The sequence below is a fragment of the Scyliorhinus torazame genome, chromosome 8, assembly GCF_047496885.1.
Source record: "Scyliorhinus torazame isolate Kashiwa2021f chromosome 8, sScyTor2.1, whole genome shotgun sequence".
NCBI lineage: Eukaryota > Metazoa > Chordata > Chondrichthyes > Carcharhiniformes > Scyliorhinidae > Scyliorhinus > Scyliorhinus torazame.
The window spans coordinates 222,125,705-222,142,920 of record NC_092714.1 but is presented as its reverse complement, the minus strand read 5'-3'; the positions used below and the strand labels follow the sequence as shown (position 1 = coordinate 222,142,920).

At 44.2% G+C, this 17,216-nt stretch overlaps 1 protein-coding gene across 3 annotated transcripts in view; it reads right to left on the bottom strand.

The window, feature by feature from the left end:
• The window catches only part of jph2 (junctophilin 2), a 184,962-nt gene that overhangs the window by 96,017 nt on the left and 71,729 nt on the right, over window positions 1-17,216 (bottom strand). The window lies entirely within an intron of this gene.

The window sequence follows — 17,216 nt, the reverse complement described above, 5'->3', positions numbered from 1 at the left end:
AGCATTAGGGAGGATAGCTGCGGGGAAGCTGGCTAATGATGTTATAATATATTCAAATTGGGTTCCCAATACTGCATGGCAGGAAAACCTGTTGTGCCACTGGTGGAGGGCGGTGGTAATCCCTCAGGAAAATCCTGCCAGTGCAAATCGTATTTTTGTCCTCTCACATTTTTCACCTGTCATCCTTTACGCACATAGCAAACGGGGGGTGCAAAATCCCAGCCATAGACTTAGTGGAGAGGAAGGGAAAGGTAAAGCAACTAGAGGAAGATGATGAGCATGACAAGCTGGAACATCAATTTGTGCAATGTACAACATTCATCTCCAAATGTATGAAATAAAACATCACGTTCATCTTGTCCATCTCCACATTAAGACACAGAAATTCTCAACTGACCTGCCCAATGTTCTAACTCCTACCAATAGAGCTTTTAGGGCTTATTCAAGAATCAGTCGACCCAACTTTTCACATGTCCTGAAACTGTCTAGTGCAGATGTTTAATGTTTTTACACTGATGCTTTCCTTTAGTGACTGTGCTCCCACTAAATCTTACTGGCACAATGCAGCTGGGGCACTGTTCTGGCACTCTAGCTGCTGGCCCTTATTGGAAAGCGTTGAACGTCTTAAACGCATACTATGCCTCAGGCCTCAATGTATGATTTTCCAGGAGTAGAAGCCTAATGAACCTCTAATGTTCTCCATCATTATTGGTTCTTAGCACCCAAACCACTCCACCCCAGGGACCCCTGTAATAGGGAGAGCCCCCCCCCCCGACCCCCTAACTAAAGGGATGCCCCACAGACCCCCTAACTAAAGGAACCACCCACAGAAACCCCGGAATTCCGGACTACAGGGACTCCCGCCCCCAGATTCATCAAGCATGTGATTGCAATGCACTTTCCTATCTTTGATGTGGTCAATGTTTGTAAACATTGGGGTTTCACCACTCAGAGTCACTCACCCATGAAGGAAGATGACTGAATCAAGGCTGCAGCTGGTTTGGCGAGCTGTCAATCATAGCCCACTACGAGAGAGTTATGAATGGATTGCAGCTAATGAATCTGTGGGATTGAAACACAGGTCACAGCTGTTCTCCTTTGAGGAATGGACAAGTGGAGCCTCCAGGTAAGTGTTACAGCTGTAATTTCCCTGTCTGGACTGCTTTATAACTTCCAGACAGGAGTCTATTTTCTGGGGTGGGCGGGGGGTGCCTGTGGGGGCTCCCTCTAGTTAGGGAATCCCTGTGGGGTCTGTCTAATTAGGGGCTCCCTATGGGGGGGGGGGGGGTCCTTTAGTTAGGGGGATCTCTGGGGGGTCTCCCAGTTCATGGATCCCTGGGTGCAGTCTCCCTATTCATTGGGTCCCGGGGGGGACAGGGAATCTCCCAATTCATGGTGTCCCGGGGGCGGGGGGTGGATCACTATTCATGGAGTCCCTGGGGAGAGGGGGCTGGTAGAAGAGGGATGGATTGGTAGTGCACTGTGGGTGGAAGGATGGCCCTCGAATGGGGTCTGGGGGCAGCTACCCTAAGGAGTTACCCACTTGGACCACCGCGAGGTCCACCACACCAGGGCCACATTGGTAGAGACCACAAGTAATAATAATAATCTTTATTATTGTCACAAGTAGGCTTACATTAACACTGCAATGAAGTTACTGTTAAAATCTCCTAGTCGCCACATTCCGGCACCTATTCGGATACACAGAGGGAGAATTCAGAATGTCTAATTCACCTAACAGCACGTCTTTCGGGACCTGTGGGAGGAAACTGGACCACCCTCAGGAAACCCATGCAGACACGGGGAGAACATGCAGACTCTGCACCGTGCCACATGATACCCGGTCCCGGGGACCGCAGAAGGCCAGAGCACAGGGTGTCAGGCCCGCTAAGTGGATAGAAATGGCTCATTAAGTGGACCCCAAAACCGGTGTCCGCCGATGGAGAATCCACCCCAATATCTGTAATCTTAATAGTAAAATGTTTCCTTTAATGATCTTGCCTCTGCAAAGTTACCCTTAACAGGTTTCTGCCTGTTATGAATTCTGTTGAAATTGGTCGGAATGGTTGGGTTGGAGTTGTTGGCTATTTATTGAGTTATGCTGTGTTCTCCTGTTTGTTATTTGTTGGTTATATTTTTTATCTTAGTTGTGGGTTTATTTGATGTTTATTTATAAATGCCTTAATAAAAATATTTTTGGGTAGGACGGTGGCATTGCTGACTCACGGCGCCGAGGTCCCAGGTTCGATCCCGGCTCTGGGTCTCTGGCTGTGTTGAGTTTGCACATTCTCCCCATGTTTGCGTGGTTTTCGCCCCCACAACCCAAAAGATGTGCAGGGTAGGTGGATTGACCACGCTAAATTGCCCCTTAATTGGAAAAAGCCCCTTAATTGGAAAAAAAAGAATTGGGTACACTAGTTTTTTTTTTTTAATTTAAAAAAATATTTTTAAAAAGATATTGGCTGGAATTCTCCGGCTGTTGGGATTCCCTTTTCCTGCTGGCAGTGCATTCCCACCCGGGGTGTGGTTTCAATGGGAAAACCCACTGACAAGCAGCGGGAAGAGAGAATCCTGCCACCAGCGAACGGTGCACCACCAAGAAACGTGCAGTTGGGGGACCGGAGAATCCGGCCCATTGTATTTCATGTGGGACCTTTAAAAGTAGCAGAGAGAATGTAGACTGGAAAGGGTAGCTGGAACCAAAGGTGAAAACACGTGCTCAAATCCAATGACCAATATTAATAAAATTGTAATGCTGGCTAGTAAGTTTTCTTGTGATCATACATTGACCACATATCCAACCATGGATAATCATAAAGGATTGACCTCTGTGCAATTTAGTTTATTTTTCTAACATATAGCATGGAACAGCTACGTTTTAATTTTTAAAATAATTACATATGATTACTTTGCAAATTTTCCAAATATTGTAACTTTACACGTGTTCATAAATAAATGTGCTCACTTAGGTCAGCAAGTAAGTGATATGTCCCGATGGGACAATTAGCAGATCTTGAACCTGAAGTAGTCTGTTGCCCAACAGTTTTGCTACCTTTTCTGGATGTATCTCTGGGTAAAGGAAATGCTACTGCCAAATCTGAATACGGAAAAACTGAAACCACTCAACCTTCAAAGAAAAATCAAATACACATAAAATGCCTGCATTCTCTCAAACGAAATCACTGCAAAACTCACTGTCGTGCTGAAGGAGGTAAATGAATTACAAAAACTAACTTAGCCGCAACAAATGAACAAATACATCTAGAATCAGTCTATTATGGATGAGCTTGTGGCAAAAATCAAAATGTTAAACTTGGGGCCTGACTTAAGAGGTTGTTCACAATCACATCTGGGGTTGAATTCTCCCATGGCCCTGCCGGTAGGTTCAGTGGCAGGTAAGGGGAAGAATTTGGCGGGAGTGCAAAAATTGCTTCCATACTGGTGTGAGTTTCATGCAGCATCTTCCGCTAGTGCTTGCGAATGACAGATCGGGAAACTGACTGGAGACTTGCATGAAACTGATTTGCATCCCGCTAATGGGATGCAGATGAAGGCCTGACCAGAATCTTCCACCCATGTCTGATTCTGCATGATGCCAGCTTGAAAACATGCCGGTGCATAATCGTCTGGAACAAGGTGGATTGCAGATGTCAGGACACCTCAGAAATGCCTGGGGCTGCCTCTGGAGTTCAGAATGGAAGCTGCTGGCAACCCTGGACCCTGGAACATCACAGCAGTGGGCAGGAGGAGCACCAAAGGTGGATCTTCCACATTCAGTGTCATCAAGGTCTATCTTCCAGCCTTAGAGTGTTCCTTGAGATCCAGCTTCTATCTCAGGAAATCTATCTTTCAGCTTCAGAGTGTTCCCAGAAATCCGTCTTCATTTTCAGGAGGTCCATTTTCTTTCTTCAATAATTTGTCAGTGATGTTGGGTGCCTTTGCAATATGGTGGCAGATACAATGGCAGACTATGTGCCAGCACAGTGTTTCCACGTGAAGAGTCAAATAGAGATTGTGAAAGCATGGCTGTTAGTTCTAAAATTTGGCAGAGAATTCATCCCCAGCTCCCCTCAGGTGACCGGGCACATGAATACACGAGTAACTCCGCCTCAGCCAGTGGAGCTGTTAGTGCTGGACGTCTTCCAATTTGTTCTCCAGCATTGGGAGCTTGAGCACCACCCTGGGTATCGTGGTGAATCTACTCGCCAACCTTTAATTAATTCCCCATTTCCAAATAGTCGTGGGCGTATCTGTAATGCATCCTGCGTAGCTATTCGGAACTATCCCACATGTGAGGTTCCCGATCCCAGAGTGAAAATTCAGCACTATAGGTCAGACTTTGCCGTAATAGGGCAAATAATGGCATCTGCCGTTAGCTATACTGATTCTTGTATTTTTGGATTCTTTTGGAGGCAAGTTTCTGAAACTGTGAGCTAATAATATCACAGCAAAGAAAACTGGGTGTCGGTGATCTGAATGAATGGGCCAAGCAACTGTGGAAAGAATTCTCCCATGTCCCTGCTGGTGGGTTCAATGGTGTGTGTGGGGGGGACACACGATAATTTGGCAGGAGGCCCAAAAATTGATTTTTCCTTGGCGTGAAACGACAACTAGATCTTCCCATGTTGCCCGGCATGGAGGATCAGGAATCGCATTGGAGGCTGGAAGACACCAATTTACATCCTGCTAATGGAATGGCAGTGGAAAAACACACTGTTCCAGATGTACTATAGTTGAACTTACCTGAAGAAGAATGACTTGGGCTGCCTTTGGAGTTCAGGATGGAGGTCAGCAGGAACCTGGAACACTGCAGCAGTGGGTGGAGAGAGCATCTATCAGGTGGATCGTCGTCCAGCTTCAGTGTCATCGAAGAAGTCCATCTTCCAGTTTCAGAGTGTTCCTGGAGGTTCATCTTATTTCTTCAGGAGGTCCATCTTCTTTCTTCAATGGTGCATCGGTGATGTCGGGCACTTTTAAACATGGCATCCTGGTAAGATGGCAGGAATCATGCCATCAACCCTGCCCTGCAACGTAAGATGGTGTAAAACCCCAAAATGTATAATTAATTGTGCCAGGGATGGAAAAGAGTGTGGTCTCCACAGAGGGAAACACTGCTATCCCAGCCCCGCCATGGGACTTAGTCCTGGATGAGAGAGTTCTGCTTTATACATCTCTTTCACCAATCAGATTAAAGAGTTATGAAACAAAGAGTGCAAGAAATGTAAAGGATTTGTAAATTAAAGTCAGTGAATTCAATGTTAAATCAGGTGTAGAAAGAGAAATAGGGAGGGAATGAAGTATAGGGTTACGAGAGGGTGTGAAAAAGAAATAAGCTCACAAAAACTGGATTGAGAGCACATCATCAAGTTTGATTTAGAAATCAAAACTGACAAATCAGTAGGAAGGCACAGTGCGTTGGTACAATGATATAGTTATGTAAGATCTGCTGGAAAAAGGAAGGTTGAAAAGGGAGGCCTTACATTTAGGTTGTGTATTGTAATTCTATGTAGTTCTTGAAACATTGCCTTTTAATGTTGAGCTCCTGAAATATACTAAACAATGACAAACATATTTTCCTCATCTCGCCCGACTTGGGAGACTTGCGACGCTCAAAACGCCTCGCCAGATTTAACAGTCTTGCGAGAAGTCGTGGTCTGGATCTCGCCCTCACTAAGCGTGATCCACATCAGCATATTTAAATGAGCCATTTGGTTCATTTAAATATGTGTTGGTGGGATTCTCCCAGTTCCCAGGAGTGAACGGCATGTCTGGGAGACCTTGTCAGGATCCCTTTTAGTGCTGGTTTCCATTAATGTGGACCAGTTGTAAATGGCACCTGGGGGGAGTTTCCCAGGCCACTGGGGATGTCTGGATTGTCGGGGCAGGGCAGGGCAGGGTAGCACGCTGGCACTCCCTCTGGCACCAGGGTACTGTGACACTGCTAGCCTGGCACTGCCAGGGTGGCTGGGTAGAACTTCCAGGTTGGCAGAGGCACTGCCAGGGTGCCAGTGCCAAGTTGGCATTGTCAGGGATCAGGCCCAGAGGGAGGGGGGGTGGGGGGAGGCCAGACAAAATGATGCCCCAATCTGCAAAGAGCCAAGCTCACCAGCAAGAAATTACTCAAAGTGCAACGTCGACTGAGAGAAACTCGGCGCTGCAATTCATGAGAAACACCCCGCTAAACGCATCCAAAATCAAATCTCACCCCTCATCTTTCACTAGCTATATGGTTTTGTCGATGATATAGCTTGCTTTTTGATCCACAAATTAAGAACAAGAAGTCAGGCATAAACCAGAAGGCTTTGTTATTCCGAAAAACATTTCAAAACATTCATAGTTATACATGATGATGGAATTTTCCACTCTGTGCATAGAGTGCTAGCTGAGGTGACAAAACCACCGTGGTACTCTCCAGCTGCAGAGCCGAGTTTTCTCTCCAGAAAGATCTTTCTGCGAGCGCCGGGAAACATGCGGCTGAATGCGTTCGCTCTGGGACTTTGTTCCCTTTTAGTTGCATCACGCCCAAAATGTTTCTTTATGTGGAATCAAATAGCTTTTTAAATAACATCAGAACATCATTAGATAAATTCTTGGCAAATTTTTTAATCTAAATGTTATATTGTTCCATCAAAACAGTTTTGAAACTGTTTTTTTTAAAACATACTCCGCTCAGTCTCCATCTATGGTATGAAATGTCCCCACAATTCTGCATATGTTACCTGGATAAGTATACAATCAGAGCTTATTCAGCAATAAAGGGGCGAGGTTACGAGGGAAAACAGGAACTGTGACTGCTGAAACGATTAAGCTAAACCTACTTCCAGACTCCTCTGACTGCACTCAAGGATCCTTTGAAATATTTCTGGAAATGGCTAAATCCTGGCCTGTGTCACCATGTCTGATTAAATTAGTGGTAGTGATGTGGATAGGGACATCTACCAACATCAACTAATCCTAATTTTCACATATTAGTAATAGTCTTGATGTTCACAATGGATACTCGGGCTGCATAGGTCAAGGTCCACTCAGAAAATGGAATGGGTGGGCCTCCAAGGGCAAATCAGTCTGACTTGCCACTGAAACTAAGTTTGTCCAGTTAATGCCTTTTTTATGCCTAAAACAAGGCAGCAGTGAAACAAAAAATTATTCTATATTTCTTTACAATGCAAACATTGTACAAATGCAATGTTATCAGTTATATAAAAGACAATATGGATTTAATTAAAAAAACAATGTTACTTTGTTAATTTTAACAGATGTGGAACTCTTTTTAATAATGGGCAGAATCTCAGACTAGATCAATAAAACTAATTGTTTGATTTTGGCTCTAGCTTTTGAATGTTTTACAGCTTGAAGTGCTCACCAGTCTGACCACTACAGCTACAAAGAGGAGATGCCTCTGTGTGGATCTAAGTACTAATCGGGAATAGGAGCAGACGTCGGCTATCAGCTGTTGCATTCTCTTTCAGCAATGATAAACTAGCTTGTACATTACCTTATTTAGTAAGGGCTCTCTGCTGACTCGGGGAAACATGTGCGTCATTTTCACCCTGCTTGACTGGCCCAAAGAGACTCTCAGTTCCAGCTGTATAGACTATATGAGCACTGAGCATTCAATAGTAATCAGAGAATTAAATGGGCAGACGAAACAGTGGTTTGAAAGGGCTGGCGAAAGTACTATAGAATATGTTACTTACGTTGGTTAAACTTTGCCCTAGCTTAAGCTTTTATTTTAAAATGACTTATTTTCTTTTTCTAGAGTTTGATTGAAAATAAGTCACATAAGGAAAAAACATCTTTAAAAATATGCTAAATGGACTGGGCGTCTAATCAAACCCACAGTTTAAAGCTAATTTGGAACAGAGATGTAGGCAATGATAACATTGTTTCAAAGAATAAATAACTGAAATAATCTCTGTATTTCACATTCTATTATTAAAAACATAAAATAAAAGAGATCCATGCTTAAGCCATGCACATAATGTCTTGTAAGACCATTAGACTCTCTTGGAATCTTAAAATTTACCAGGCTGGTTCTGATTTGTCACAGGGAGTAAATGCTGCACTTAGTCTGTTTCTTGTCTTTATTTGGTCTTATCCCTCATGACCTTTTAATAAAACATTTGCAGAGTGCATTGCATTACAAACATGGACAGCTTTAGTACTACTTGAATAGTCTGCATTTCCCTAAATCTAGTCCTGTCTACTAATTCACACTCCTCTGGCCAAACTACAATATATAGTCTCACAATGTTGTTCATCTGAGAAGCCAAATCACAAGCAGTTGCTTTCTATACAAGCTTGTTTATATCCAACCTGATTTTTGTTCTCTATTTTTTCCTCCTACAGGTCTCAAATTAAAGTCACAGTGTTAATACCAAGCTGAAATGTTCAGCAGCAATAAGCCATAATCTAATCAATCAGGATATGAAAACTATACTTCTTGTCAGTTCTATACAGTTTCTCTGGTACAAGAAACTTCCTGGACATGAGAATAGAGGGAACTTACTCGTGTTTGAAGGTATTCATTAATTTTATGGCTAGTCATGTTGAGTACCATTGAATCATTAACAGTTTTACCAACTGTGTTTGGTAGGCTGTTGACAGTTTCAAGCTCTTCCCTATTAATTTCTTTTTGAAAAGGAAATAAATCTGTGAAAGTTCAATATGTTCTTACAGAACAGTAAGATACATTTAAATAGTTATTATACATACAAGCTTTTTTTTAGTAATGAACTGTAATTCATCATTTAATATACATTCAGTATTAAAATTATCAATTACTGTGAGGAGAATATTACATATCAACATCCCACTGACATCTGCCTAACCATTTTACTTACACAAAGGAAATTGTCATATTGAGCTGCCAGCAGATCATACAGAAAGTAGTTATCGCAAAGCAATTAAGCAGAGGATTTAAATAGGGAAACAGCACAGCAGCTTGTATTACATTTGTGTCACAATTTGATCTGCAAACTAATAAGCAAGAAACTTTGATCACACTAGTAAAGAATGATAAAATGTCTTAGTCCTCACTTATGGCAGTCTGACCCATCCCAGAGCAGTTAGGAAAATCAAGGAAATGTAATTTCTCAATACAGAGTGGGGGTACGTAAGCATTTGGAAAATATACCTAGATTTTCTCACAATATTTGCGAGACATGGGGGCAAATTTTCATGCAGGTTTGGTGACCAGTGCACCTCCGAAATGTACACCTGACACACGTGTGACTTTCCCCAGGACATCTGACTTTGCACGCAGGTGCTGGGTTTGCGGTGCATTTTCTGGGCCATGATGGAGTGCAAGTGGCATGTGGCTGCAGAGATAGGACAGTTATAAGGCCTGCCTCAGTTCTCCAACAAATTAGCAATATTGTTTTAAAGTCCCCTAAACTTCAACTCCAACCAACCCCGCATGCCCCTCAGATCACCCTCACCACTCCATGCCCCATTAACTTCCATCCATTTCATGCCACATGTACATTGGGATAGCCCATGCCACCTCCCAAGCCCTTCATGTACCCTCCATAGTCATTCACCCAGTATCCACAATGTACAATCCTTAGGAGCCATGGAATAGCAATGAGAATTATTTTAAAATTATTGCAAATAAATTAAACCTCCAACAATTTAATAAAATCCTGAATTCAAACACACTGAAATGAAACGAAATGAAATGAAAATCGCTTATTGTCACAAGTAGGCTTCAAATGAAGTTACTGTGAAAAGTCCCTAGTCGCCACATTCCGGCGCCTGTTCGGGGAGGCTGGTACGGGAATTGAACCGTGCTGCGAGCTGGTTTCAAAGCCAGCGATTTAGCCCTGTGCTAAACCAGCGCCATTAATACTGAAAAAAAGACTCCCACATCAGAACCCGCTGGAGGAGGAGCATAAAAATTCTGGCCCGGTTTTTAATCCCACCGTTCTTTCAAACTATCTGACTCTCAAAATCCCTTTTCTTTCCAAAGTCCAAAGTTGAATGAGTAGCCACCTCCCAAAACCCATCTTTCCTAGGAGTCCAAGTTTTGAATCCCTGCAATCAGATTTCCACCCCGAGTACAGTACTGAAAAAGCTATTATTGAAGTCATAAATTAAATCCTAAATAACTGTGACAAAGGTAAATTTACTCTACTCTGCCTTCTCAATGTGTCTGCAGTCTTTGACACAGTTAATCACAGCATTCTCCTCTGATGTCTCCCCACTGTTCGTTCAGCTGGGTCGGAGTGCCCTCACCTAGCTCTGTGCTTATCTATGCAAGCATAACCACAGAATCATTATAAATGGCTTTGCTACTTGCTCTTTCACCATTACCTCTGGTGGGCTCCCAAGGATCACATTTTGGCCCCCTCCTATTTCTAATCTAATTGCTGCCCCTTGATGACATATCTGAAAACATGGCACACAGGTCTATCTCACCAACATCTTTCTTGACTTCCCTGCTGCTGCTAAATTATTTAACTGTGTATCTGACATGCAGTACTGGTTAGCCAGAAATTTCTTCCAATTAAATATTGCGAGGACTGAAATAATTGTTTTTGGATCCCTCTCCAAATTCTGTTCCCTAGCTACCAGCTCCATGCCTCTCCCCGGCAACAGTCTGAAATTAAGATAGATCGCTAGGTTTGACTATTCCAATACACACCTGACTGGTCTCCCAAATTCTACCTTATTTAAACCATCCAAAACTCTGTTACAACAAGTCCCATTCCTCTATCATTCTACTGCTCACTGATCTACAGTGACTGTGGTCACACAATGTCTTGATTTAAAAATGCTTATCCTTGTTGTCAAATCCCTCTATGACTGAGCTCTCCTCCCTATCTCTATAATTTCCTCCAGCCCTACCTGATATCTGTGTCCCTCTAATTATGATCTCTTATTTTAACCATGGTTTCCATTGCTTAGGCCCCATGCTCTAGAAACCTCACCTCACACTTCTCCTTTAATACACTCCTTAAAACTTACCTTTTGACAAAGCTTTTGGTCAATTAAACTAATACAGGTAACTCCTTTTGTGACTTGGTGTCATATTTTGTTTCACTCCTGTGAAGTACCTTGGGGATTTTTATTACATGAAAAGTACTATATAAATGTAAGTTATTGTTGCACAGATGCCTAATTGTTATTCTATGGGCTGGATTCTCGTGTAGAGATGAGAAATGCAAGATGGGCCATCCAAAATGTGAACCCCTCTCCAAACAATATTCCTGCCTTTTTTCTGTCTCTGAGAGATGTGGACTGGGAGGTTCAGGTTTTGCAAGCCATGAATTGTGGAAGGAGTGCAGGGGTTGAGTGGGTGTGGAAATGTGGTTATTAGAAGGCCCTCCTCAGTTGTTGGGGACTGCAACCTAGCTTCCAACAGTGTTCTAATGCCTCCTAAACTTACCCTTCACTGCCACCTAGCCCATCCCCTCTACACCATGTCATCCTATGACCCCTCCATACTCTCTCATACTCCCCATATTCCTTCTTACACCCAAAGCTCCTCATACCCTCGTGCCTCCTCCATGTCCATGTAATGGGGTCAGCTTACCTTTTCAGGAAAGAGCCCAATACTGATTTACTGCAGTTAATACACATCTACATTACAATACAGCATACCATATGACTTGTCAAGACATTTTGTTTTATAAATTTAGAGTACCCAATTCATTTTTTCCAATCAAGGGGCAATTTAGCGTGGCCAATCCACCTAACCTGCACATCTTTGGGTTGTGGGGGCGAAACCCACGCAAACACGGGGAGAATGTGCAAACTCCACATCGTCAGTGACCCAGTGCCGGAATCGAACCTGGGACCTCTGTGCCGTGAGGCAGCAGGGCTAATCCACTGCGCCACCGTGCTGCCTAACTTCTCAAGACATTTAACATTTACCTGTCAGGATGTTGCCAACTCCTCACCAGGATTCCCCCAGTAGTCATGAACTCTGCAATGAGGTGGGTTTTTAGGGATGGCAAAACCTTCACCAGAACACAATGAAGAGATGTGTGTGAGATCACAACCCAAGCCCTTCCCAACCCACAAATGTCCCCATAAGCAAATGCAAAATTGATGAATACGGTTGAAGTAAACTTGAAATGGCAGTTTTTAAAATAATACATGTAGGATGCGATCCAGCGGCCAAGCTGCGCCAGAAAAGCAGCTCGCAGTGACGCAACGAGGTCAATAAAAACCGGGAGACCCCGCTCCCGGGATCTACCTGGATCGCCACATCTCGCGGGATCCAAATCAATCTTGCAAGGTGTTGTGGTGTAAATCCCGCCCATTGCGGGTGGGATCACTTTTTGGCAAATTTGCATATTAGAGCGAGACAATTAGTCTCACTCTAATATGCAGATTCCCGAAGTACCTAAGGCTTTGGGATTCATCCCTTCGCCTCAGACACTCGCGGGAGTGCCACTCAACACTGGTCGCCACAAATGGGGCCAGATGGAACGGCATTCGTGGGGGGCTCCCAGGGGTTTGGATGCCCCCAGATGCATGCCCTTTGGGCAGGGTGGTGCCCAGCACTGCTGGTGCCACCTGGGCACCCTGGCACTACAGCCTGGGTGCCAGTTCTGGTGAGTAGAGCTCCCCAGTGTACAAAACGGGGCTATGTGCAGCCTCAGCCATGCGTTCCCCACTGAGGCTCCTTATACAACGTGAGTCGCGTTATATGGCCATATGTTTCTCGCACTGTGAGCAGCGGGAAACACATGGCTAAATGTGCTCGCTCTGGGAATTTGTTGCCATTTGGTTGAATTGAGCCTATTGTATTCAATTTTCCTGCAGCTTAATTGTTACATTTATAGGTTAAATGTGGCATTTCAAAGTGTTGCTCGATTTCCAGGTGACACAGCAGGAGGAGTATGAGTAGGAGCCTGTGTCAGAGAGAATGTGCAATACAGACTTTCCACTTCACATTTAAATTTTGTAACAATAGAAAAATTGCAATACCGGCTAAAACAGTAAAATGCTATTTAAAATGTGTGCCATGGCGCAAATAAATAACTTGAATTCGGACAGATAAAATTAAGCAGAGGGCACTTTGAATCTTCAAATCAGCTTCTACAATGTGAAGGGGAACTTTAACTCCCCAGCAGAAAGCCAGTGGGACATAATTTTAATGACTGTTCATTGATAATGTTCCACCAGCCAGCTGCTTGTCCAAAATGGACGTCCAGGGACAGCTGGTTAGATGGGCTTGTCAAATTTCGGGCCTCCCGAAGTCCACCAGGCTGGCAGTCAGGCAAGTTGAGAGGAATGGAGAATGGTGTTCAATGGTTTAGAAGCAGCCCAAAAGCTCTTTATTGGGCCGGGAGAAGCTCTCTTAACTTTTAATGAACACAAGAAGATAAATTTTAAACATAACCTGACAAGTCTTCCACTTGGTATGTGCCAAGTTTTATTGAGCAGAACATTTGTTCAATGGCACTTAAAATTGCATGGGTCTCAATGAGCAATGGCTCAATTGAATCCCGGTTTATGTTTAACCAAGGGAGTTGGTTAAATGACCACTGGGAGAGAAAGTGATAAATCCACCTACTTGGATTTTGAGTCTCATTCCACCTGGTGTTAATTGGCTGGAGGGAATTAAAATTCCTCTCATGGAATTAGTGACAACTAACAAAACAAGCCATAGCAGATGGGACGGACTATATAAGCTTGCCCAGCTCATATTTTTCAAGAAAATAAGCTCTGATTTTTTTCATTTTATGTCATTCAAGAGTGATCTGTTGTGATCTGTAACCAAGGAAACCGCTGACTAATTCAATGCAGTCATCTATCCAAACAGTTATGTTTTTCTTGTTGTAAATTAATGATGAACAATTCCTACAGACACGTCATTCCATGCTCTTGCCAATATCATCTCTGAGTGTCAGTGGATAAAAGCCCTTGCCTTATTTTGGTTATTGGAAGCATCCAAGTGGTTTTTACAAACAAACCAGGGTAGCTGTTGCAAAATGATATGATGAATCTCACATAACTCCATTAATCACTGCAAGAAGCATTAAGACAACATTTTCAATTTCCAAATAAACTGTACTCAAGTACTACCCCATAGCTTTCCTGGTAGCACTCCCTCGACCAGAGAGTGATATTTAGAATATTTTTGTGTTCCTTGATGTATGGTTCCAAGATTCTCAGCATAGTTAACAGAGGGACTGTCACAGAAAGTAAACAATGGACGGAAAGAAACTACAGAGCTGCCCCAGTGTTATTATGGTGGTCATGCTGAAGTCTGCAGCCAAGAATATGATCTCCTGCTGGATAAAGAAAATGGCAAAACGACGCATAGGGACTGAAAAGGAAGAAAAGCAAGATACATTTCTAATTGATGCCAGACTTATTAAATATTTGATTTCAGAGCATCTATTTTCCAACTACTCTGGTAAACTCTCTATCACTGTACTTCTTCATACTGAAGTAAAAATATGGACATATATTGCCTTAAGGGAACACACTTACTACTGTGTACGATTAAAAAAAATGCAATTATATTGCTTTTGACGTAAAGACGCATTCGGAAAGTTGTTAAAATTTAGGCTTGTCGGGGCAGCACGGTGGCGCAGTGGGTTAGCACTGCAGCCTCATGGCGCCGAGGTCCCAGGTTCGATCCCGGCTCTGCGTCACTGTCCGTGTGGAGTTTACACATTCTCCCCGTGTTTGCGTGGGTTTTGCCTCCCCACAACCCAAAGATGTGCAGGCTAGGTAGATTGGCCACACTAAATTGCCCCTCAATTGGAAAAAATGAATTGGGTACTCTAAATTTATTTATTTTTAAATAAAATTTGGGCTTGTCAATTCATCATTGCTGAAAAATGTTTACCTTTTGTTGAAAAAAGAATCTGTCTGTACGTGTGCAAAAATATGATAAAATATTGATTTAATGTACCATTTACATATCTGAATACAAGTAAATTCTTTAGCTGCCCAACCATATAAGAGGACTCTTATATAGAAATCTTTTGTCTGTAAGTACAAAGGGTTGAAAATATTGTTCTGTGCCGCTTCCTAACATCAAATTAGTAACGGTGGCCCAAACCTTTCAATCATCTCACTCACACGGTAAACAGGAGTCCAAACATCAACTATTGTATCTATGTGCCATTCATAGAACTTAAAACATACAGTGCAGAAGGAGGCCATTCGGCCCATCCAGTCTGCACTGACCCACTTAAGCCCTCACTTCCACCCTATCCCCGTAACCCAATAACCCCTCCTAGCCTTTTTGGTCACTAAGGGCAATTTTATCATGGCCAATCTACCTAACCTGCACGTCTTTGGACTGTGGGAGGAAACCGGAGCACCCGGAGCAAACCCACGCAGACACGGGGAGAACATGCAGACTCCGCACAGACAGTGCCCCAGTGGGGAATCGAACCTGGGACTCTGGCGCTGTGAAGCCACAGTGCTATCCACTTGTGCTACCGTGAAGCCCATGTGCTACCATGCCGCCCATTCAATAACCATATAAAATAATCTTTATCTTAAACATGCACTCATGACTGTTAAATGTTTTTATGCACAATACTGAGAAGATATCACTTATGAAGGTCAAAGAATTGTGTTTGAAAACAATATTAATTTACACAGGTTTAAAAGTAAGATCACATGTTATAAGCATTGAATATACATAATAAAACCGGACAGTCTAGGTCTACAACTGATTGTTTTATCCCATGCGTGTTAGCTGGGATGCCCCCCATTCTTCTGGGAACAGTGAAATATGCCTTCAAAATCTGAGAGAGGAGGAAGTTAATATCTTGACCACCCAAAATCAAGAACCACCAGCCACCACCAATGGCTGGAGACACCTGAGCAATAAGGTTTAGAACAGATAACTATGAGACAGCGTTTGCCCTGACCATAAGACTAAAAATTGCAATAAACCAGGGGCTGGATTCTCCGATTTTCAGGCTCTGTCCTGACGCCGGCGTGGGAATGGTATCGTTTTATGACCGGAAATTCAGCGCAAAACGGCAACCGATCCTCCATTTGGTGGGGGGGGGGGGGGGGGCTAGTAGGCAGGCAATTTAGAGCACCCAGCTCTAGCTGCCGATATGGTCGGAGAACTGCTGGGTCCGTGGCTGCGCATGCGCACGCCGGCGGCCTGTAGCGGCCGCACCGTGGAATATGGCGCCTGCTGTGCGTGGACCCGGCCTGCCATAGTGACCTCCCTTTGGCCAGGCTCACCACCTCCAGATCACCCCCCACCAGTGTCCTCAGCCCCTGCCAAGCCCCCCACCCCCCGCCCATGGATCAGCTCTCCCCTGACTGTGGTGGCGTTGGACTGAGTCCACAGCCGCCACGCCGGGTTCCCGACAAATAATAGCATGAGAAACCCACGCTGTCAGGAACTCAGCCGGTCAGGGGCTGAGCATCAGGGGGTGGGCCTCGGGCAATGTCCTGAGGCCGTCGATTCGGCGAGGGGGCAGAGCATTGCAAAAGCAGCGCAGCCCCTGATTTCGGCGCAAACATTGATTCTCCGGCCGATCTCCGAAAGCGATTTTGGGTCAGCAACCAGAGAATCCCGCCCCAGTTTTCTTTGTAGCTAGCGGTAGTCTGAAAGAAAGGCATTATGACCTTTGAACTTAAACATTAGGGAAAATTGTAATCTTTAAAATGTCTGGGGAATCTGTAATTGCTTTTAAGGTTTGAAAAGGACTTTTAAAATGTTTGCCTCAATTGTAAAGGAATTAATTGTAATTTTCTTAGATTGTAAGAAATACTGGTTCAAAGACAACCCTCGACCTAGAAGCAGTACCAACAGGAAGGAAATTAAGTTACAGATGCCATGAGGTTAGAGACAGATGGAGCGACTTTGTGCCCTTATTCACAGTCAGTGAGAACAGCAACACGGGCTCAGGCACACGCGACAATTGGGAAACAAGGGGCGGGATTCTCTGATCCTGAGGCAAAGTGTTGATGCCGCCGTAAACGCCGTTACGTTTTACGACGGCATCAACAGGCCCCCAGGAGCAGCGATCCTGCGGCCTACAGGGGGCCAGCGCAGCACTGGAGCGAATCACGCAACTCCAGCTGCTGGTACCGCCGTCAAACGGACGCCACGGGTCTGCGCGCGCGCGCTGCGGCCGGTGCAAATTCGCGCATGTGCGCTGCAACCGGCACAAACTCGCGCATGTGCGCTAGTTGCCTTCTCGGCGCCAGCCCCGACGCAACATGGCATAGAGCTACAGGGGCCCGGCGCGGAGTAAAAGAGGCCCCCACCA